The 23,733-nt window shown below is 44.9% G+C and overlaps 6 non-coding genes across 6 annotated transcripts; all 6 read left to right on the forward strand.

Annotated features, from left to right (window-relative positions):
- Window positions 1–10,721: 10,721 nt before the first annotated feature.
- On the forward strand, window positions 10,722–10,807 carry TRNAR-UCU (transfer RNA arginine (anticodon UCU)). The gene is given in 2 exon segments: window positions 10,722–10,758; window positions 10,772–10,807. It is a non-coding gene; the product is annotated as a tRNA-Arg (tRNA).
- A 9,623-nt stretch (window positions 10,808–20,430) lies between these two features.
- TRNAR-UCU (transfer RNA arginine (anticodon UCU)) lies at window positions 20,431–20,516 on the forward strand. Its single transcript is given in 2 exon segments — window positions 20,431–20,467; window positions 20,481–20,516. It is a non-coding gene; the product is annotated as a tRNA-Arg (tRNA).
- Window positions 20,517–20,603: 87 nt separating this feature from the next.
- TRNAR-UCU (transfer RNA arginine (anticodon UCU)) lies at window positions 20,604–20,689 on the forward strand. The gene is given in 2 exon segments: window positions 20,604–20,640; window positions 20,654–20,689. It is a non-coding gene; the product is annotated as a tRNA-Arg (tRNA).
- A 2,454-nt stretch (window positions 20,690–23,143) lies between these two features.
- Window positions 23,144–23,229, forward strand: TRNAR-UCU (transfer RNA arginine (anticodon UCU)). Its single transcript is given in 2 exon segments — window positions 23,144–23,180; window positions 23,194–23,229. It is a non-coding gene; the product is annotated as a tRNA-Arg (tRNA).
- A 163-nt stretch (window positions 23,230–23,392) lies between these two features.
- TRNAR-UCU (transfer RNA arginine (anticodon UCU)) lies at window positions 23,393–23,478 on the forward strand. Its single transcript is given in 2 exon segments — window positions 23,393–23,429; window positions 23,443–23,478. It is a non-coding gene; the product is annotated as a tRNA-Arg (tRNA).
- An 87-nt stretch (window positions 23,479–23,565) lies between these two features.
- TRNAR-UCU (transfer RNA arginine (anticodon UCU)) lies at window positions 23,566–23,651 on the forward strand. Its single transcript is given in 2 exon segments — window positions 23,566–23,602; window positions 23,616–23,651. It is a non-coding gene; the product is annotated as a tRNA-Arg (tRNA).
- The last annotated feature ends 82 nt before the right edge of the window (window positions 23,652–23,733 follow it).

The raw sequence follows: 23,733 nt of genomic DNA on the forward strand, positions 1-23,733 counted from the left end.
TTAGACAATAGTTTACATGAAAAATACATTGCTCTGTGGCGCAATGGATAGCGCATTGGCCTTCTAGTAGTTTGCAGTTATTCAAAGGTTGTGGGTTCGAGTCCCACCAGAGTCGATGTTTTGTTTCAAAGGTAAAAATTTACTTACAATGTATATAACAAATGTACTGTATATTAGATAATAGTTTAAGCTAAATAGACATGGCTCTGTGGCGCAATGGATAGCTTATTGGACTTCTAGTAGTTTTACAAAAAGGGAAAAGGGAAGTGGAATGGGGAACGCACCAGTCTCGATGAGCACTATGTTATTTTGCTTATTATTTGTGGTCTAATTGTTGTATTTTGGGACTACTGACTACATGAGTACCATCTCACAATGGGTCACCTACGCCCTTCAGATATATCCTTGGGTTTAATGTGACAGTCAGTGGTGCACCCCGAGTTTTAGAATAGGTCAAATATGACTATTAGTTCAAGAGAGAACAAAAGAAAGAAAGAAAACTCTATTTGGGGGCACCCTTGCGTCCCAAAATATCGTGTGTGCTATGACTATTTATTAATATTTAACATTTATTTTGATCTTCATTAAAATTATGGACCACCTCTTACTGTTTTGTTACACACCGCGAAATTATAAGTGATTTAAACTATCCATATCTTGCATATTCGAATACAGTCGTTTGACAATTCTCATTATAGAAAATTACGGATCCGAGATTCACTATGCATGAAAAAGAATCCCGGAACTTGATCTCTTTAAGAGATATCTATGAACAAAATTTGTAGAGAGTTTCTATGAGAGAAAGTGTGATAAAAATGACCGTCATATATCCAGCCACTTTTTTTTTTTTTAATTAAGTTTTTATTTACTTATGCAAAATACAGACAAACAGAACACTTAAATACAATACATCACATATACATAAAACAACGCTTACATCCCCATGGCCGGTCACTCCCCCAACTAGACAGGAAATCTCTACACCTATATGCTGTAAAGGCTAAGGCTGTAAATGGCACTAAGTCAAGCTTTCCTATCAGCTCTCGCCCACAAAAAAAAAACAAAAAAAAAAAAAAACAAAGAGAACCTATCATCAAACAATAAAAAATTATCAATCATATAATTAATCGTGATTATACTTATAACCCATTATTCCTATACTTAACACAACCCATTAAATTAATACCTAGTGATGCTATAATAGTAATTTATTATACTAAGCAATAAAATCAAATAATATATCCACATATCATCCTAAAACGTGCCATTAACTTTTTGCCAATATCTTGTAATTATACAACAATTGTTATCGCAGTAAACAGTGCCTAAATAATTCACTAAATACAAATATGAGCGTTTATTATTAAGTGAAGTCGAAGTGTCTTTACAAAGCTATGTAGAATTTAGATGTCGTCCACCCACCCCATACCTTATAAAATTTAGAAAAACACCCTCGTGTAGCATACACATATTTTTCATGAGAGCAGGAAGCATTGACTAAATTGATCCACTCCACCACAGAGGGCCCCACCATTGCCATCCATTTCCTAGCTATAATTACTTTGGCACAGGATACTAAGATCCTGATCAATTGGGTCCATTGCCCACTTTGTTGGATGTCCACCACCCCCAATACTAAACATATAGGACTAAAAATAGAACTTGGGATACCCAGCTCCAGCATAACATTACAAATGGCTGACCAGAACGCTTGCACACCCACACATTCCCAAACTAAATGCCAGTGTGTGCCAGGCTCAACTCCACACCTAGGGCACCCCGCAGTGGCGGGGTTCCCCATATGCCTCAGTCGCGCCGGAGTAAAATATATTTGATGTAAAATATTAAATTGAACCTGCTGGACTGAGAGAGACATTGAGGATTTACTTGTGGCAGATAGAACCTCCCTCCAATCTATTAACGAGACCTGAGGGATGACCCTAGCCCACTGAGACCTCAGCTTGTCCAAGCCACTTTCTTGTTTAAAGGAGTGGATATATTTGTATAATTTTGAAAGGTGCTTCCTGGGGCCCAATTTTTTCACGAATTCCTTACAGGGAGCTTCCCTAATATTCAGGGATCCGTTCCTTATCATACAGGCTAACGCACTCCTAACCTGGAGGTAACTAAAGTACGTTTTCCTAGGGAGATCGTGCCCCTGTTGTAAGTCCTCAAAGGATCGAATAATCCCTTCCTGTACCCACAACGCCCTACTGCCAGCAATCCATGTGCCTCCCAAGCTCCCCCTCCTAAGCCCTTCAATTTTTTAACCTCCGACAAGGAGAAAACCGAGGTTTGTGGGTCCGTGTCCACAAAATTTGTCAACTTTTGCACCTGTCTCCACACGCGTAAGGCTTGGCCTATCAGGGGGGGTGCTTTACCCCATATCTTCCCCGCCAGCAGCAATTGAAGAGGAGACAGCCCAGATTGCCCAGCTAACGCCAGGGTCTTAAATTCCCCAACCCCCTCACATACCTGTAACCATGGGCAGAGGTGGCATAACTGGGATGAATAATAATAGAGTCTAAAGTCCGGGAGGGCAAGACCCCCTTCTCCTCTGTCCCGGGTCAAGATAGACAGTCTGATCCTCGAGCTTTTGTTTTTCCAAACAAATGAGGAAAGAACACTGTTCAACTCGTGAAAGAATTTTACGCCTATATAACACGGAGAATGGAGCAACAGGTACAAAAGTTTTGGTTGAATACACATCTTCAATAAATTGACCCTGCCAAGTTGCGAAAGTGGCAGACCCACCCATCTCCGACACTTAGATTCAATTTCCCTTAAAAGCGGCCTCAGATTATCCGAAATATAATCCCGCGGGTTGTCGGAGATCATGACGCCCAAGTACTTGAATTTACTAGAGATTTTTAACGGGCAGGCAAGCTGGATACCGGGAGTCACGGGACCCAAAAACATAACATGGGACTTATCCCAGTTCATTTTAATACCAGACATACCCCCAAATTAATTTAGAAGGTTCACGATTATTGGGAGATCAACGTCCGGACTGTCGGAACCAATTAGGAGGTCATCGGCGTACAAGGATACCAATTTACTCCCGCGTGAATTATAACAGCCCAACTTCTGTCTAAGTAAATGAGCCAGGGGCTCCACTGCCACCGCGAACAACAGCGGGGACAGTGGACACCCCTGCCTAGTACCTCTGGCCAATGGGAAAGAGGAGGAGGTGAAACCGTTAATCGAGATTCGAGCCAATGGCTGTCGATACAGTAACTTTATCCATCCAATAAAGCCCTCCCCGATGCCAAAGGCTCTTAACACGGGCCATAAATACTCCCACTCAATTACGTCAAATGCCCTACTGGCATCGAACGAGGCCACGGCCGCACATTTATTACCGGAATTGATGATTTGAATAAAAGAAAGGACCCTCCTCAGGTTGACCGCCGTCGACCTTCCAGGTCTAAAACCAGTCTGGTCTTGGTGTACGATTTCGTCCAACACCCTTCCCAAACGGTTGGCCAGTATTTTTGCAAAAATTTTGGCGTCCAAGGACATAATGGATATAGGTCGATAGGATCCAACCCGGGAGGGATCCTTCCCAGCCTTGGGAATCATAGCTATATATGCTTCCTCCATAGAAGGCGGAAGCCTACCCTCAGCCTGGACACCACCCAACAATTCCCATAATGGAGTGGCCAGGACGTTAGAATATTTTAAATAAAATTCCCCTGGTAACCCATCCAACCCCGGGGCCTTATTTCGGGGGAGGGCTTGAATTACAGACGCTACCTCTTCTAAAGTAATTGGGGAGTCCAAAAACTCTTTAGAGACCCCAGATATTTGCGGGAGTTCCAACGCCCCCAAGTAGTCGGCAATAATTTCATTACTATTCAGGGACTGAGATGCGAACAGTTTTTTATAGTATGACACGAAACTGGACACAATTGCGGGGGTATCCATCACACTATTACCATTATCATCCTTGATTTCAGAAATGAGATTAGAGGAACGCTCGTTCTTGGCCATCAACGCTAGCCATTTCCCACCCCAATCCGAATTTACATATCGCCTATGGTCTCCAGTTCTTACTCTCTGACAGAAGGTGTCCTGGACGTGATCGCGCCATTCATTAAGAGCAGCCTGCCACGCTACCCGGTCCACTTCCAGACCACTAGATACATAATTATTTTCTAACTCCACTGACCTACCCTCCAATCTTTCGGTCTCCACCCGATAGTTCTTCTTTGCAAAAGCAATCTTCTTGATAAACACCCCTCTAATGTATGCTTTAAAAGAGTCCCATAAGGTGGAACCACAGACCGAGCCATAATTCAATTGGAAATACTCCCCAATCAACTGTTCCACCTCCTCCACCTCGCCCATCTGTGTAAGCCAGAAAGGCTGCAATTTCCAACTCCTATATCCAACCTGCCTTGCCAAATCAAGATCAACAGTAATCAGAGAATGATCCGAAATACCCTGCGACCTGTATTCGACCATCTGGACTTTATTTAATAGGTCCTTCGAGAGAAGCACTAAGTCCAATCTCGAAAAGACCCCATAAGAATCAGAATAGCATGAAAATTGTTTTCGGTCAGGGTACCTTATCCGCCATGGATCCCACAATCCAACCTCCTGAATAAATTCCCTAAACTTACTACCCTCATACATAGGCTGCGCACCAGGCCTCCACCTATCCAGTCGGGAATCTAAAACTTTGTTAAAATCGCCTAGGCATATAACAGAAGCTTGAGGGAAGCCAGCCGCAAATTCCACTGCTTTCTTAATAACATCATAGGAGAAAGGGGGGGGGGATGTAAACTGATAATATACAAATCTGAACTTGGTCTATACGGCCTTCAATAAATATATACCGACCACCCGGGTCGATTTTGTGACTACCGAGAGTAAATGCCAGGGACTTCTTGATCAATATGGAGACCCCCCTAGACATGTTGGAGAAGGGGGCGTGAAAGACAGAGCCAATCCAGGGCCGCCTTAAGGAATTCGATCTTTCCGCACTAAGATGAGTCTCTTGAAGGCATATGACTTCTGCCTCATACTTTCTGCATTGCCCCAAGACTGTCGCCCTCTTGACCCTGTCGTTCAGGCCCCTAACATTCCATGACAGAAAACGCACCCCCATACAAAGTCAACCTTATCTGATAAATCACCATCCACAGCCAACAAGGTTATTGATAATCCCAACATAGGTTCTAAACACTCTCGGGGGTGACCGGACCATGTAAGCTCCCAGACAATACATTGACAAATACAAACACAACCCCACACCCCACCCCCCCTCCCTGTAAGCCCTACCCCGGGCATACCTACCCCTAATCCTCGCTCTCCCCCCCTCTTTTGAGGCTTAAATTAATTAACCACGAGGAAAAAAACCTCCTCCCCCTCCCCCCCATCCCCCGGCCTATTCGCTTACTGACCACCAGTATAGACCAGAATGGTCCCCCGCAAACCCGTCAGGCAAAAAGCAGGACTTAAACTCCCCGGTCAACCAGGTGGAGGGCCCCCCCATCTACTTAGCTAGCCAAAACCTGGCACTTCCCTGGGTATGAGCGGTCAAGCCACTCCGCAACATCACCTGGAGAAAAAAAAATGTTAGACACACCATCCACCACCACTCTCAATTTGGATGGGTACAGCATATTAAACTGAATGTTCAACTCCCGTAACCGGGCCTTGACCAATTTAAATTTCATTCTATCCCTCTGCACCTCGAGGGGGAAATCAGGAAAGGTGGAAATCTTCTTCCCATTATGAGCCAGGTCCACCTTATCCCTAGCCATTTGAAGGAGGGTGTCCCTGTCCTTAAAGTGCAAAAACTTAGCAATGATAGTCCGCGGTGGTGCCCCCGGTGCAGGGGGTCTCCCTGGAATACGGTGGGCCCGTTCAATAGCAAACTGGGGAGTAAAAACATTCCTTCCAAACACTTGGACCAGCCAGTCCTCTAAAAACTTTTCCGGCTCACTGCCTTCTACTCTTTCATCGAAGCCCAGAAAACGAACATTGCTTCGTCGAAGCCTGCCTTCCATGTCTGTGAGTTTTAACCTCAGCTCACCTACTTGTGAGGAGATGGATTTAATTTGAGAGCTTAATAGAGTGGCCAGATCCTCTAAAGACGAGATACGCGTCTCCACCTCTGTCATCCGTTCTCTCATTCTTTCAGCATCTTGCCGGATAAGCATAATGTCCGACTGAACTTTGCCCAACTGCTCGGCGAGGCGAGTTTCACATTTGTTAATTGCCTCTATAACCTGCTGCAAGGTTATATCCGGGGTGGCCTGGGCCCCTTCACTCTTACTGGGGGAAGATACAGGGGTTGCCGTACGTGAACTGCCCCCAGACTGGGACTGGGCCTGGGTTCTAGCATACTTCTCAAGCCTGGCGGCCGCGGAGCTTTGGCCTGTCTTTCCCATATTTGCCAGGAAAAATATTGAACTGTTACTCAGAGTAATACGTGATAGTAACTGGAACACAGTCACAAACTGCACACACCTTTAGCCAGAGATGAAGCAACAAATACGTATTTAAGACATCATCCCAGTCCAGCCTTGAATTACGCCAGCCGGTTTACTGTACCCCACTCACCCCCAATCAGGGCCAACGGAGTGCTACCACCGACTCTCAGTAGACATTAATAGGGCAGTTACAATGAGTCTTCCATCTGCATAATGCTTCTCAACATGCCCAATATTCAGCAGTCCCAGCAACAAACTGAGAGAGAACAGGCTCTTTCCAATAGAAATAGATCAGGGCACTCAGTTATTGCAGACAGTCCTGTGCAGAGGGGGAACAGGCGGCCTCACCACTTGACAGAGTAGGCAGAACTGTTACCTTCAGGCTGGCTCACCATCTGGGAGCGGGCACCCCACCGGCACTTTCCGCTTTAGCAGGTTTACACGTGGGCTCTGGGCTGCAGTATGGTCAGTGGTGCCGTATGCAGTGATGTGGATCCAGCAGCGTGCGCACTCGCACAGTAAGGCTGCAGGCGCCAGCCGATGACGCGCACGCTGCGCGCCTCACGTGCGACTCCCCCAGCAGCCCGGCACCACCACAGAGGACTCCAATACGCCGGCCGGACCTCCGACACAGCGCCCACCGCCAGCAAGGGGAACTCCACAACCAGCGGTCTCCGCGGACGCCACCTCACACGCACCAGGTCGGCTCAGGGTTCGGGAAGGGTCATCCAGCCACTTTTTACCCAATAGCTCGGGTTGGTTGTGTGGTCAAATCATTGGTCATCACCTTCACACACTCTCATTAAGTGTAAATCTTATTTCTCCACATAAAAGTTTCTTAGCAAAAGATGGAATAATAGATAGTCAGCCCTTTTGGACCTTTTTTACTTCTGCTGTTCACCCTTCATGCCATTCGAGGTAGAGGAAGGGGAATGAGAGAGTGTATTGTCCCAGGGTTATGACTTAGGTAGATGAGATAGCCAACTATCTTACCACTGTGGTTATCCCTGGCACCCCTGTTGCCACATTAGGCATTGCAAGGTATCACCATTGGGTCACAGTTGGTTATTTAGTTCGCTATGAATTGTTGACATATAGGAGAAAGGGAGGGCCTTTCACTACACAGATAGCAGTGGTCACCCCTGTCAGCGGAACTCGACCTCTGCTTTTCTCCCTCTTGTCATAAACAGTGGAGGGAAAATGAGAGAGTGGGGTCCACCCGGGTTTTGACCTATGGATAGTCAGATGACCGATTCCAGTGCCGGCAATTCTTGCAAGGTGCTCCTGGTACTATATTAGCATTGCAGGATACATTTCTTGCTGAAGGTCGGCTCTCATATCGGTCATGAAAGGAGAAAAAGGAATTCAATATAGTTTTAGAGCATATAAGGAATGTAAATATCCACTCTATACTTTTTTATTATCCTTTTCTCTATTTTACATTTATACAATAATCTCTCTATCCGTGATACCTCTAAACCTATCTGCTATTCAATTATGAAAAAATCAACAGCTCTCAAATACCAATTTTGTTCCTACTCCTTTATAGGTATGATGGAATTTAGCTAGGATGTAAGTTTTCACTGACAATGCTTGAGAATTTTTACCCCCACATGCTTGTCACAAAATAATCTCAAAAGTAGGAAATTATCCACATTGACTCAATTCCAAACAGTGTTACTTATTACCAGCATCAATTTAATTCCAAACAATATCAATTAATTTCTGCTCAAAAAATCAAATAATATCGGTATTGATTTCAAACAGTATTAAATGAGTGAAAGTTCACCTGTATTCATTTAATTCAAAACCATGTTAATTGATTCTCTGAATAATGGATTTTTACCAGTGTTCATTTGATACAAGATAATTTCAATTAATTATACAATTACCAGCATTAATTTGCTTCTAATCGATTTTCTGAAAAAAAGAGATTTTTACCAGTATTCATTTGATACAATATAGTTTCAATTGATTATTGATTAAACAATTAACAGCATTAATTTGCTTCCAGACCATATTAATTAATTGGCTTCCCCAAAGGAATAATTTTTCTCCTACCAAACAAAGCCTTATGCCTGTCTAGTGTTCCAGGCGTAGTTCACAAGACAATCTGCAGAAGAGTGTTTCCTTTTTTAAGCTACATGCAGTTTCTAAATTACTGATTACCACACAGAGGATGATACATTTGCGTGGTATACAAACAGTTGCAAAAAACCCTTACAATGTTTCTCTGTTAGAAGGTCATGTAGCTATCAAATACCGTTAAGTGATACATTCCCCAGTTTTAGGGGGATCCCGCCCGACTGTGAGGTAATCTATCCTTTGGGCAAGTGTCCTGGACAGAACCTCATGAGCCCGCACATTCAGTAACAATTTTGTGCGTGACTGCAGGATGTCCCAGGTTAGCGCTGCCGCTCACCCCTGTGGGCAGATGTCTCTATCCCCTGCTCTAGGCAGCGGTAGGCAGATATCCTGGACAAAACCTCTTGTGCCCGCACGTTCAATAACTGATTTGTGCGTGACCGCAAGGTTACCCGGTTGGCGCTGCCGCTCATCCCTGTGGGCAGGTGTCTCAATCCCCGGCTCTTAGCAGCGGGCCGCCAGTGTTTTACTCGCAGTGACGCGAGGTCCTCCTGGCGTCCCCCTGTTACCTCTCCCGCCGGCAGGATCAGTCTCTTCCGCAATGTCTCACTGCTACGTCCTATTCTGTGGGGAGCTTCTCTGGACTGGTTTGAATTGCGGTCACGTGAGTGCACCACGTGACCCGCCGCTCTCTGACGTACGTTTCGCCTCAGCTTTCTCAAAGTTGATTGTGTGTGTCCTGTGTAGTCCCCCTGACTGCCCTTTTATCGGCGCTTATATCCAATCAGCGAGCTGGCTACATCTAATTAGTGCAGATTCTACTTTTCACACTATTTGCATGATTCCTATTATTCCTCCAATTCCCTCAGAATAGTAGCGTTATTAATATTTGGAAATTAGCATTTTTAATTCATTGCCTTTGATTGAATATGGAAATTAGTAGAAATAAATGTGTTTAAAGAGGATTTTTAGGAGAGTAATTCTCCTAATTGCCCCCTAAGGATAATTTCTTATGTACATATCTTGTGGGAAGGGGTTACTAGCGATAGCTCTACCATTTGCTGCGTATGCATCATTTGATACATGTACCTCCACGTCATTCTTAATTTTTAATTGATTTACATTGGTATTGTTTTTTGATTCATTGATTTTTTTTAAATTAATATTATCATAATGATGTTAAACCACGTGATTAATTGTGCTAATATTGTGAACTTCCTTCCTAGTGATAATAAGTGTTTAAAAATATTTAGATGAATGTAAGATTTATATAATTATTGTTTCAACAATCATATAAAATTATATAGAATAGGTGAAAAATAATAAAAATTGTTAGTAGAAGATATTCGTGTAATTAAATACATAAATTGTGTCTCCATTTCCTATATAAGTATGTGTACATCGGACCTATGCACACACACATATATGTGTGATTACCTGCTCCTTATAATGTGCAAAAGAGCATATATGTATATATATTCCAAAAAATTGACAAAAAATATTGTGAAAAACCTGTGTGTAGAAATCCAAAAAACGTGAACTTGTGAAAACTTAAACTCTGTGGGAGCTGCTTAATTCTATTTGTGTGTTTATTTATGCTAAGTTGACATGTGTTATAATGTCTACTATAAAAACCAATGTTCCTCCAGAAAAGGGCTTTACTATGTTCTTTATATTTATCTCAATTATGATGTTTTAATTGAGGAAGGCACCATAATTTATATATTCATTTAATCCATGTGGATTCATGGCATTTAGGCAGAAGGTCCATTCACTTTCCTTCTTTAGAAGGGCATTCGTCAGGTCACCACCTCTAATTCCTAAAGTGATCTTCTCAAGTCCACATACTTTTAATTCCTGCCATCTGCTGTTATGGTACTTATGGAAGTGACGTGCCACTGACGTCAGTTTCTTCATCCTTCCCAGATCTGATGTTGCGTTGCGTATTGTTCCTACATGCTCCAAAACACGTTGCTTCAATTGTCGTGTGGTCATGCCCACATATCTTTTTTGGCATTTGCATGTAAGGCAATATACTACCCCTTTCGTATTGCAGTTAAAGAATCCTTGGATCTTGCGTGTTTTTCCAAAGCGATCTTCTAGTCGATGTTTTGTTTCAAAGGTAAAAATGTACTTACAATGTATATAACAAATGTACTGTATATTAGACAATAGTTTACATGAAAAATACATGGCTCTGTGGCGCAATGGATAGCGCATTGGACTTCTAGTAGTTTGCAGTTATTCAAAGGTTGTGGGTTCGAGTCCCACCAGAGTCGATGTTTTGTTTCAAAGGTAAAAATGTACTTACAATGTATATAACAAATGAACTGTATATTAGATATTAGTTTTAGCTAAATAGACATGGTTCTGTGGCGCAATGGATAGCGCATTGGATTCTAGTAGTTTGTAGTTATTCAAAGGTTGTGGCTTCGAGTCCCACCAGAGTCTATGTTTTGTTTCAAAGGTAAAAATGGACTTACAATGTACATATAAAATTTATAGTAGAAACGCATCAACTATATTCACAATCTCTTGATAAGTAATCAACTTAAAAAATCCCTTTAAATGAAAGATAATCAGATTCAAATAAATTTTTAGATTCTTTAAATCATTCTCTGGTAATCAAAATGTTTATTTTAGAATTAATATATAATCAAATTCGATGCCAAGTCAAATCAAGTAGCTATGCACAGATTGAATGGTATTTTCATTTAAAAATGATAAACAAACTTATTTTTACTTATACTCCACAAATGGGTATCACAAAGGACTTACATATTTGATAAAAACCTGAAATAGGACCAGAATTGAAATTAGCAGGAGGTAGACTTAGACATGACTGTTGCATTTTGGAGAAATGCAGCAATTATCTGACACCTGTTACCACCATATAATTATAGTAGAAAGTAAGAAGAATATCTTAATTGGTAAAGAGTCCAATATCTATGTAAATATTTTGGTACTTGTGAGTTATCCGGGCGCCCGATGTGGTCATCGCATGCCATTATAATAAGGCATACGATGCGATGCGATGCGACGCGATTTGCCATCGCGTCGTATCTCGTCGCATCGTACGCTTATTATATGGTATACGATGGGATGCGATGCGACGCGACGCGATGTTAACACTTCCCGCCCATTTTTAAACCCGCCCTCTGGCACATCTGGCAGAAAATCAGTGTGAGGTAGTTTCCAGAGGAGAGAGCAAGTGATTTACAGAGAGAGCAAGTGATTTACAGTCTTGGTGTATTAGTGAGGTGAATTTTTGGACATTTGCCCCAATATTGCCCCATTTGGCCCCTTACACCTGCCCCATTTTGGCCCTTACACCATTATTCCCAAAATGGCTTTGGTTGATGGCATCTTCAGCCTCCCAAAAACTGAGGAAGAGACAGTCATATTCCTGCAGGAGAAAGGGCTGCTCCCATTGACTGCCACATGCCCAAATGGCCACCCTATGCGCCTGTCCCTGAAAGAGCGCAAATGGCGCTGCTATATTAAAAGTTGCAGCAAAAAACAGAGTCTGCGGGCCTCCCTATTCTATCCTGGGTGCAGGCTCCCATTCATGACTATCCTGCGCTTCATCTGGTGCTGGTGCGATGAACTGACGTCAATAGAGTTCTGTGCTAAGAATTTAAAGCTATGCAACAAAAGCACCATTTTTTATAACGCCTTAATGCGGGAGGCATGCCAATGTGACTTGATGGCACAGCCTCAACGGCAGATTGGAGGCCCAGGGCAAATGGTGGAGGTTGATGAAACACTGTTTGTGAAGCGCAAAGCCAATGTTGGCAGAATACTCCCACAGCAGTGGGTGTTCGGAGGAGTGTGCCGGGAGACAGGGGACTGTTTCATGGTCGCAGTTGCCAAGCGAGATGCACCCACTCTTCTCGGTGCAATTGTGGAGCACGTGGCACCTGGCAGCACCATCGTCAGTGATTGCTGGCGCGCCTACCAAACTACCGAACTGGAGCGGGCTGGTTACAGCCACTTGCGGGTCAATCATCGGTTTAATTTTGTAGACCCAGAGACTGGTGCACACACCCAGAACATTGAGAGACTGTGGGGTTGTGCAAAATGGAGCAACAAACGCCAGCGGGGCACAGCCCGCCATCATCTTGATTCCTACATGCAGGAGTTTGTGTGGCGAAAGTGCCTGGCGGGAGACAGCGCATTTGAGCGCATTCTGCATGCGCTCACGTTACTTGATAAATAATGATGTTGATTGATTATTGTGTGCTTTGTGATTGTTTGTTATTCTAATTTATTTCATTAATATGTTAATTACACAGTTATTCCCTTTAATTCAGTTGTCCTTAATGTGTCAGATATGCATGATATTGATGAATGATATTGGATGCTCACAGCCACTCCACTATCAACGTGAACCCGAAGCGTGGCGAGCGCAGCGAGCCCGCGAGGGGCGGCGGTACGCGTCCTCCGACCTTTTCATGCCCTACTATCCACTAGGGCGTGGAGTGAGAATATAATAGTGTGGCGAGCGCAGCGAGCCACCGAGCCCGAAGCGTGGCGAGCGCAGCGAGCCCCGCGAGGGGACACGGATACCTTCACAGGTAAGCGCGTCCCTTTGCGGGCTTCCCAGGTGTCCACGTCGCCATGGACACCTGGGCAGCCCGCGAAGGGACGCGCTTACCTGTGAAGGTATCCGTGTCCCCTCGCGGGGCTCGCTGCGCTCGCCACGCTTCGGGCTCGGTGGCTCGCTGCGCTCGCCACACTATTATATTCTCACTCCACGCCCTAGTGGATAGTAGGGCATGAAAAGGTCGGAGGACGCGTACCGCCGCCCCTCGCGGGCTCGCTGCGCTCGCTGCGCTCGCCACGCTTCGGGTTCACGTTGATAGTGGAGTGGCGTTAACAATGGGGATGGGACTGACATTGTGTCACTTTTTGGGACACTTTCTTGGGGGTTTTACACTGCTAAAATCGGGTGGTATCGCATCCCATCGCATCGCATGCCATGTGGTTAACATGCGATGCGACGTGATCACTTTACATGGTACCCGATGTAAAATCGGGTTCGGGTGGTCATCTCGTCGCGTCGCATCGCATGCCATTTGGTTAACATACGATGCGACGCGATGCGAAATCGGGTTCGGGTGGTCATCTCGTCGCGTCGCATCGCATGCCATTTGGTTAACATACGATACCATGCGATGCGACGCGATGCGTATACGACCAAAAATCGGGCGCCCGGATAACTCACAAGTACCAATATTTTTTAAAAAATCAGGTTTTTATCTTGATTTGCAATAAACATTTACTCTATCACACATAGTGCAAATGACCCGACATTTGCTTGCACATCACACAATCAGGATACCAAATATTAATCAATAAAAAAATGAAAACTAGGTAGACATCAGTGGCTCTGTTTCGCAATGGATAGCGCATTGGACTTCTAGAAGGTTGTAGTTATTCAAAGGTTGTGGGTTCGAGTCCCACCAGAGTCGATGTTTTGTTTCAAAGGTAAAAATGGACTTACAATGTACATATAAAATTTATAGTAGAAACGCATCAACTATATTCACAATCTCTTGATAAGTAATCAACTTAAAAAATCCCTTTAAATGAAAGATAATCAGATTCAAATAAATTTTTAGATTCTTTAAATCATTCTCTGGTAATCAAAATGTTTATTTTAGAATTAATATATAATCAAATTCGATGCCAAGTCAAATCAAGTAGCTATGCACAGATTGAATGGTATTTTCATTTAAAAATGATAAACAAACTTATTTTTACTTATACTCCACAAATGGGTATCACAAAGGACTTACATATTTGATAAAAACCTGAAATAGGACCAGAATTGAAATTAGCAGGAGGTAGACTTAGACATGACTGTTGCATTTTGGAGAAATGCAGCAATTATCTGACACCTGTTACCACCATATAATTATAGTAGAAAGTAAGAAGAATATCTTAATTGGTAAAGAGTCCAATATCTATGTAAATATTTTGGTACTTGTGAGTTATCCGGGCGCCCGATGTGGTCATCGCATGCCATTATAATAAGGCATACGATGCGATGCGATGCGACGCGATTTGCCATCGCGTCGTATCTCGTCGCATCGTACGCTTATTATATGGTATACGATGGGATGCGATGCGACGCGACGCGATGTTAACACTTCCCGCCCATTTTTAAACCCGCCCTCTGGCACATCTGGCCAGGGGCGGATTGGGAATTAAAACCAGCCCGGGAAATATCTTAAGGCAGCCCTGGGGGGGGGGTAGGGTATTGTTGCGCGCCGCAGGCGCGCCAGATTTTTTTGGGGGGCGTGGCCTAGCAATTTTGGGGTGTGGCCTATTCCAATGAGGCCACGCCCCATTTTTGCCACTGTGGGGGCATGGCTAGTGGCTTTCTGAGCTGCTAGCTATGTCCCCGGCCCCTCAGGCTGCAGAATAGGCATCTAATACATAAATACAATGCTCACAGAGAGTGATAGCGTAGAGAGAGATAAAAGCTCCTGGCGTGCAAATAAGTCCTATATATACCAACATTGGCCAAAGGTAACGATTCATATAAGACACACAGCGGCGTCTGCCACAGAAAAGGTCATGGCATACAAAACAATATATAAATAAATAGCGACACACGGCGGTGTCTATCCCGGCAGTACGGGGGTCACATGGAATAATATCATTGGAAGGGACAAAGCCATGGTCACCTATATATCCTATTAATGAAATATTGATGCAATGTTTGAAAACTGAAAAGCAAAACTTGAAAGTCACATGAGGTGATAACCAGGGGTGAGGCAAAGGTATGGCCTTATGCAGTGAGTGCCGCACTGTTGCGGTGTTCCCTGATCGTACACATCGATTTCGTCAGGATATAACAATATAACAATGCAATAACTCACCTTATGTCACAGACAATCTGCTCCCCACGGTGTCCGTCCACGCTGGGCAGCATCCCGGTGACGTCACTCCGTCAAAGCCCGATGGTTGCTGGGTGCACATCAGTGACGTTACCACGCCGGGATCCACAAACAGCGTCCTGTCGCCATGGAGATGCGGCATCTGTTTAAAGTTTAAAAACCATGTGCAGTGGACATATTACAAAGAATGTAGATAAACACCTACGCACACAAAGATCCACAATGTTAAATATATACATAATGCAACTATCAGTTTCTAGGATCTATATGTTTGAAAACTAATCCTAAAAAGATCCCGGCGTGGTAACGTCACTGATGTGCGCCCAGCAACCATCGGGCGTTGACAGAGTGACGTCACCGGGATGCTGCCCAGCGTGGACGGACGCCGTGAGGAGCAGATTGTCTGTGACATCAGGGGGGGATATAAGGTGAGTTATTGCATTGTTATATCCTGACGAAATTCAACTCTGAATGAAACGTTGCTATACTTTCAAGCTACCTGACTGAACTTGATTTATTTGCACCGAGTGCCACACACTGTGTTCTCTATCTGATTCTATACCCGTGAGGGCACCGGGCGCAGTAAGTACTGGAGGAGAGAGTGCCGGACCTGTTGCAAGTTTATATATATATATATATATACATATATATATATATACACACACACACACATGTATACATACATATATATACACTTTCCTGAGGCCAAAAAATATTGCCATTTACCTGCCTGCCTCTTGTGGCTGCCAGCGCCCTCAGACCTGCCCTGCTTCTACCGCTGCCGCCACCCATCGGATCCCGAATCCCCAGCCCAGCGCGCAAAACAGACCTGCGCGCTGCTGGGGAGGATCATGTGGGCAGGGCAGCGCAGCCATTCTCCCTCCGCCCGGCGTCTATGCCTGAGCTTGATGTGCAGCCCAGCAACGAGGCAGCGTCCTGGCGCATGCCAGTGACGCACACCCCAGTCACTATGTGATGTCATCTTAAGGCGGCCTGGAGGACACGGCGGCGTGGGATCTGGCCGGGGATCATATCTTTGTTTGTTCTTCTGACACGTAAGTAAATTGTGTATTTTCTATGTTTCTGGTTGTCCTGATGCAATATATATATTATTATATATATCTATATATAGATCTATATAATATATATAGATATATATATATATATATATATATAGATCTATATATATAGATCTATATATATATATAATATGAGGCAGGCTGTATTATTTATCATTATTAGTTGTGGCACTTTACCTGCCACCTGTGGCTGCCCCTCAGTCAGTCAGTCTGGTGCTGGCTGCTGCCCTGCTGCCCTGCTGCTGCCGCCGCCGCTGCCCGTCAGATCCGGCTCCCCAGCCCAGCGCCCAAACATTCCTGCGCGCTGCTGCTGCTGCTGGGGAGCATCATGTGGGCAGGCAGCGCTGCCATAGTTCCTACAGACCGCGGGAGCGGCTGTGTGCGCTCGCGCATGCGCACCAGCCCTCCCGCGGCCATTTTAACTTTGGGAGCTGCCGAGGATGGCCGCGGCCATCTTTAATTAGGGCATAGTGCTGCCGGCGGCCGCGGCCCAGCACGGAGATAGGGAGGGGAGGGTGAGCGGCCACTTTTGATCTAAAATGTGCCGGCCCACAAAAAATATATATATATAAAAATATATATATATATATATATAAAAATATATATATATATATATAAAAATATATATATATATATATATAAAAATATATATATATATATAAATATATATATATATTAATTCTGCCAGTCCCCTTAGTGCCCCTAGTTTACCCTTGGTGCGTGCTGCCTGCTGTTAAGAGCTGCTCCTCTGCTGCGTGCTGCTGAGTCCACTCCTGCTGCTGAGTGCTGCTGACGCCCATCAGATCCAGCCCAACAGCAATCCTGCGCGCTGCTGGGAAGGCTGGATCACGTGGGCACTGGCCTGGGCAGCGAGCCAGAAGAGGAAGCCTCTGGACCGCGGGAGCAGCTGCGTGCGTCTGCGCATGCGCACCAGCGCTCCCGCGGCCATTTTAACTATGCCAAAGTCGAGGCCGGCCGCGGCCATCTTTACTCAGGGCAAAGTTCAAGAAGATGCCGCGGCCGGCCCTGTAAAGGAGGCAGGGAGGGAAGGAAGGAGGGCGGGCGAGCGGCTGGAGCAGGACGCAAAGCGGCAGCCTCTGACTGGACCGCGGGAGCAGCTGCGTGCGCCGCGCATGCGCACCAGCGCTCCCGCGGCCATTTTAACTATGGCAAAGCAAGAGGCCGGCCGCGGCCATCTTTACTCAGGCTAAAATTCACGTAGATGCCGCGGCCGGCCCTGTGAAGGAGGGAGGGAGGGCGGCCAGACCAGGAGAACAAGCGTCAGCCTCTGTCTGGACCGCGGGAGCAGCTGCGTGCGCCGCGCATGCGCACCAGCACTCCCGCGGCCATTTTAACTTTGGCAAAGCTTGAGGCCGGCCGCGGCCATCTTTACTTAGGGAAAAATGCACGTAGATGCCGCGGCCGGCCCTGTAAAGGAGGGAGGGCGGCCGTTCACACAAAAAATATGCCGGCCCACCGGGAAACAGCCCGGTTTCCCGGTAGGCCAATCCGCCCCTGCATCTGGCAGAAAATCAGTGTGAGGTAGTTTCCAGAGGAGAGAGCAAGTGATTTACAGAGAGAGCAAGTGATTTACAGTCTTGGTGTATTAGTGAGGTGAATTTTTGGACATTTGCCCCAATATTGCCCCATTTGGCCCCTTACACCTGCCCCATTTTGGCCCTTACACCATTATTCCCAAAATGGCTTTGGTTGATGGCATCTTCAGCCTCCCAAAAACTGAGGAAGAGACAGTCATATTCCTGCAGGAGAAAGGGCTGCTCCCATTGACTGCCACATGCCCAAATGGCCACCCTATGCGCCTGTCCCTGAAAGAGCGCAAATGGCGCTGCTATATTAAAAGTTGCAGCAAAAAACAGAGTCTGCGGGCCTCCCTATTCTATCCTGGGTGCAGGCTCCCATTCATGACTATCCTGCGCTTCATCTGGTGCTGGTGCGATGAACTGACGTCAATAGAGTTCTGTGCTAAGAATTTAAAGCTATGCAACAAAAGCACCATTTTTTATAACGCCTTAATGCGGGAGGCATGCCAATGTGACTTGATGGCACAGCCTCAACGGCAGATTGGAGGCCCAGGGCAAATGGTGGAGGTTGATGAAACACTGTTTGTGAAGCGCAAAGCCAATGTTGGCAGAATACTCCCACAGCAGTGGGTGTTCGGAGGAGTGTGCCGGGAGACAGGGGACTGTTTCATGGTCGCAGTTGCCAAGCGAGATGCACCCACTCTCCTCGGTGCAATTGTGGAGCACGTGGCACCTGGCAGCACCATCGTCAGTGATTGCTGGCGCGCCTACCAAACTACCGAACTGGAGCGGGCTGGTTACAGCCACTTGCGGGTCAATCATCGGTTTAATTTTGTAGACCCAGAGACTGGTGCACACACCCAGAACATTGAGAGACTGTGGGGTTGTGCAAAATGGAGCAACAAACGCCAGCGGGGCACAGCCCGCCATCATCTTGATTCCTACATGCAGGAGTTTGTGTGGCGAAAGTGCCTGGCGGGAGACAGCGCATTTGAGCGCATTCTGCATGCGCTCACGTTACTTGATAAATAATGATGTTGATTGATTATTGTGTGCTTTGTGATTGTTTGTTATTCTAATTTATTTCATTAATATGTTAATTACACAGTTATTCCCTTTAATTCAGTTGTCCTTAATGTGTCAGATATGCATGATATTGATGAATGATATTGGATGCTCACAGCCACTCCACTATCAACGTGAACCCGAAGCGTGGCGAGCGCAGCGAGCCCGCGAGGGGCGGCGGTACGCGTCCTCCGACCTTTTCATGCCCTACTATCCACTAGGGCGTGGAGTGAGAATATAATAGTGTGGCGAGCGCAGCGAGCCACCGAGCCCGAAGCGTGGCGAGCGCAGCGAGCCCCGCGAGGGGACACGGATACCTTCACAGGTAAGCGCGTCCCTTTGCGGGCTTCCCAGGTGTCCACGTCGCCATGGACACCTGGGCAGCCCGCGAAGGGACGCGCTTACCTGTGAAGGTATCCGTGTCCCCTCGCGGGGCTCGCTGCGCTCGCCACGCTTCGGGCTCGGTGGCTCGCTGCGCTCGCCACACTATTATATTCTCACTCCACGCCCTAGTGGATAGTAGGGCATGAAAAGGTCGGAGGACGCGTACCGCCGCCCCTCGCGGGCTCGCTGCGCTCGCTGCGCTCGCCACGCTTCGGGTTCACGTTGATAGTGGAGTGGCGTTAACAATGGGGATGGGACTGACATTGTGTCACTTTTTGGGACACTTTCTTGGGGGTTTTACACTGCTAAAATCGGGTGGTATCGCATCCCATCGCATCGCATGCCATGTGGTTAACATGCGATGCGACGTGATCACTTTACATGGTACCCGATGTAAAATCGGGTTCGGGTGGTCATCTCGTCGCGTCGCATCGCATGCCATTTGGTTAACATACGATGCGACGCGATGCGAAATCGGGTTCGGGTGGTCATCTCGTCGCGTCGCATCGCATGCCATTTGGTTAACATACGATACCATGCGATGCGACGCGATGCGTATACGACCAAAAATCGGGCGCCCGGATAACTCACAAGTACCAATATTTTTTTAAAAATCAGGTTTTTATCTTGATTTGCAATAAACATTTACTCTATCACACATAGTGCAAATGACCCGACATTTGCTTGCACATCACACAATCAGGATACCAAATATTAATCAATAAAAAAATGAAAACTAGGTAGACATCAGTGGCTCTGTTTCGCAATGGATAGCGCATTGGACTTCTAGAAGGTTGTAGTTATTCAAAGGTTGTGGGTTCGAGTCCCACCAGAGTCGATGTTTTGTTTCAAAGGTAAAAATGTACTTACAATGTATATAACAAATGTACTGTATATTAGACAATAGTTTACGTGAAAAATACATGGCTCTGTGGCGCAATGGATAGCGCATTGGACTTCTAGTAGTTTGCAGTTATTCAAAGGTTGTGGGTTCGAGTCCCACCAGAGTCGATGTTTTGTTTCAAAGGTAAAAATGTACTTACAATGTATATAACAGATGTACTGTATATTAGATAATAGTTTACGTGAAAAATACATGGCTCTGTGGCGCAATGGATAGCGCATTGGACTTCTAGTAGTTTGCAGTTATTCAAAGGTTGTGGGTTCGAGTCCCACCAGAGTCGATGTTTTGTTTCAAAGGTAAAAATGTACTTACAATGTATATAACAAATGTACTGTATATTAGATAATAGTTTAAGCCAAATAGACATGGCTCTGTGGCGCAATGGATAGTGCATTGGACTTCTAGTAGTTTGTAGTTATTCAAAGGTTGTGAGTTCGAGTCCACCAGAGTCTATGTTTTGTTTCAAAGGTAAAAATGGACTTACAATGTACATATAAAATTTATAGTAGAAACGCATCAACTATATTCACAATCTCTTGATAAGTAATCAACTTAAAAAATCCCTTTAAATGAAAGATAATCAGATTCAAATACATTTTTAGATTCTTTAAATCATTGTCTGGTAATCAAAATGTTTATTTTAGAATTAATATATAATCAAATTCGATGCCAAGTCAAATCAACTAGCTATGCACAAATTGAATGGTATTTTCATTTAAAAATGATAAACAAACTTATTTTTACTTATACTCCACAAATGGGTATCACAAAGGACTTACATATTTGATAAAAACCTGAAATAGGACCAGAATTGAAATCAGCAGGAGGTAGACTTAGGCCAGTATTCAATGCCTCAGATTCGCCGTTTTTTTCAGTGAATCTGGCAATTCCCTGGTTGAATGGCGAATTTTCTGTTAGAAAAAACAATTCGCCATATTCTATGGAGGCAATTCGCCATAAATGAACCACGAATGTCTGCCGATTCGCCGAAAATGATTCTCCACAATTCGCCTGTGATTTTCAATGGGGTTTTCAGTGGAATTCGCCGACAGTGTATTCAATGCTCAATTCGAGTGCTGTATTCTCCATTGAAATTCGCCATGATTCTCCGTTTAGCATTCGTCATCTTTTTTAGGTGAACTGTAATGTGATCTTTTAAATTAAAGCGTTTTTAATTTTTTTTTTGGTGTTAAAAAATCAGAATATTTTTCCTATGAAGGGGCATGCTATTTTTATTCATATACTTGCAGCACATGAATATATTTTTAATATATATATTTTTTTTTTTAAACAATATTTTTTTTTTTTTAAACATTCGCCAGCAGGGGGCCGGGAGCCGGAGCCGCTCATTAATATTCATATATTCACTGCACACTGATCCCGATGATCGGGACCAGTGAATGCAGCGGCTCCGACCCCAGCAGCACCCTGCAAGTGAGGTGAGGGGAGGGAGGTGAGGGGACGGGAAGGGACGGGAGGGGGGAGAGATAAGCTGACAGGGACGGGACCAGCAGCAGCAGCAGCCTGAATCTTTTGCAGATAGCAGCCACTGCTGCTTTCAGTGAGCAGAGGCGGGGGAGCTGTGCGTACTGAAGTGCTCTCCCGCCCTCCGCCATGCCACATTCGCCCGCCCCCTTCGCCATGGCACTTTTTCCCTGCTGCTGACATTCTCCAGCGGGGGGCTCACTGATGTCGCAGGGAGCCCCCGCACAGCCTCAGAACAGGGTCCCCAGCAGCAGTATACCTTTGGCTCTGGCAGCCACAGCACGGTGATGTCAGCGCTGGGACTGCTGGAGCCGGAGGACAGCTGCTGCTGGACCTGTCCCCAGGCTGTGCGGAGGCTCCCGCCTGCATCAGCGCGCCCCCCCCCCCGCCGCGACACCAGTCCCTCCCATCCCCCTGCAGACTCCAGACAGGCATGGAGCATCTGCGCAGGGGGATTCGTCACTCTTCACACTATTCGCCGTCAGGGGCAGCGAGCCCCTGACGCATTGAATAGTGTGGGCTGGCGTCTGGCAGCGAATTGAAGGGGAGTGAAAAATCATGGCGAGTGCACTGCGAATCAAAAACAGGATTCGCAGCCATGCGCTCGCCATGGCATTGAATACTCCCCTTAGACATGACTGTTGCATTTTGGAGAAATGCAGCAATTATCTGACACCTGTTACCACCATATAATTATAGTAGAAAGTAAGAAGAATATCTTAATTGGTAAACAGTCCAATATCTATGTAAATATTTTTTTAAAAATCAGGTTTTTATCTTGATTTGCAATAAACATTTACTCTATCACACATAGTGCAAGTGTCCCGACATTTGCTTGCACATCACACAATCAGGATACCAAATATTAATCAATAAAAAAATGAAAACTAGGTAGACATCAGTGGCTCTGTTTCGCAATGGATAGGGCATTGGACTTCTAGAAGGTTGCAGTTATTCAAAGGTTGTGGGTTCGAGTCCCACCAGAGTCGATGTTTTGTTTCAAAGGTAAAAATGTACTTACAATGTATATAACAAATGTACTGTATATTAGACAATAGTTTACGTGAAAAATACATGGCTCTGTGGCGCAATGGATAGCGCATTGGACTTCTAGTAGTTTGCAGTTATTCAAAGGTTGTGGGTTCGCGTCACACCAGAGTCGATGTTTTGTTTCAAAGGTAAAAATGTACTTACAATGTATATAACAAATGTACTGTATATTAGATAATAGTTTAAGCCAAATAGACATGGCTCTGTGGCGCAATGGATAGTGCATTGGACTTCTAGTAGTTTGTAATTATTCAAAGGTTGTGGGTTCGAGTCCCACCAGAGTCGACGTTTTGTTTCAAAGGTAAAAATGGACTTACAATGTACATATAAAATTTATAGTAGAAACGCATCAACTATATTCACAATCTCTTGATATGTAATCAATGTACTTACATTGTATATAACAAATGTACTGTATATTAGACAATAGTTTACGTGAAAAATACATGGCTTTGTGGCGCAATGGATAGCGCATTGGACTTCTAGTAGTTTGCAGTTATTCAAAGGTTGTGGGTTCGAGTCCCACCAGAGTCGATGTTTTGTTTCAAAGGTAAAAATGTACTTACAATGTATATAACAAATGTACTGTATATTAGACAATAGTTTACGTGAAAAATACATGGCTCTGTGGCGCAATGGATAGCGCATTGGACTTCTAGTAGTTTGCAGTTATTCAAAGGTTGTAGGTTCGAGTCCCACCAGAGTCGATGTTTTGTTTCAAAGGTAAAAATGTACTTACAATGTATATAACAAATGTACTGTATATTAGATAATAGTTTAAGCTAAATA

This window comes from Crinia signifera, chromosome 3, assembly GCF_055691185.1.
Source record: "Crinia signifera chromosome 3, ASM5569118v1, whole genome shotgun sequence".
Lineage (NCBI taxonomy): Eukaryota > Metazoa > Chordata > Amphibia > Anura > Myobatrachidae > Crinia > Crinia signifera.